We start from the raw sequence: 895 nt of genomic DNA on the forward strand, positions 1-895 counted from the left end.
CTTTAGTGAGAAGCTTGGAGAGCAAATGGTATCTCTGGTGGATCTTATCCATGGCAATCACGACGTGTGGGTCTGGAGATTATTCTATAGCCCAAGAGTGATGACCGTTGACCTTTACGGTATGTACTAAAGGGAGTCCATTAGGCGTATGAATGCTACATAGATCTAGAGGACCAAAGTGTATCAGAAGATGAGCTTATTTTTGTTGAAGGTTCCTTGGGGTTATCTTCGCACCAAATCCATACTGAGAAACAAACGTATGGATCTCTCTACCCACCTATCCATCTACAAGACGAGATAGTGCAGCATGCATATCCTATTCCTATGCTCGAGAGTAGTGTAGATCTGGCGGTTGGCTAGCCTTCTTTTATGACTATCGAGTCAGATTTATCGGTTCAGTCCTTCTTGGAGTTCTTAAGGAGGAGTATTGGGCCCGAAGCTATCACTAGCAGGTATTCAAGCTGCTTCTATGGCTTGTCATATTTGATTGATCAGAGACGGTCATATGTTTGAGTTTGGGAGATGCCCGACGAAATTTATCCCAAAGAGAGCTATGACCCAGATGCTTGAGATCATTCGGCCCTCATTGTCAAAATTGATCTTGAGAATTTTGGATATCTGAAACTTTCTTTCTACTCATGCGGTGACCTGTAGGATTTTCTTCTCTTGAGAGCCTCCTTCATTGACCTACCTCAAGATCAACTTCAATAGTAGTGTCATTGATAGCAGAGGAGGCATTGAGTTTCTGATCCATGAGCTAGATTCTTAATCTATGACCAGTGGTAGGAGTCATCTATTTGAGCCTACAGTTTCAAGAGCGGAGCTATGAGTTGCGTTGGGCTAGAATTGCATAAAAGTGGTTGATGCTATAAGCCGACCAACTCTTCATTGAGAG

This window comes from Elaeis guineensis, chromosome 7 (assembly GCF_000442705.2).
Source record: "Elaeis guineensis isolate ETL-2024a chromosome 7, EG11, whole genome shotgun sequence".
NCBI lineage: Eukaryota > Viridiplantae > Streptophyta > Magnoliopsida > Arecales > Arecaceae > Elaeis > Elaeis guineensis.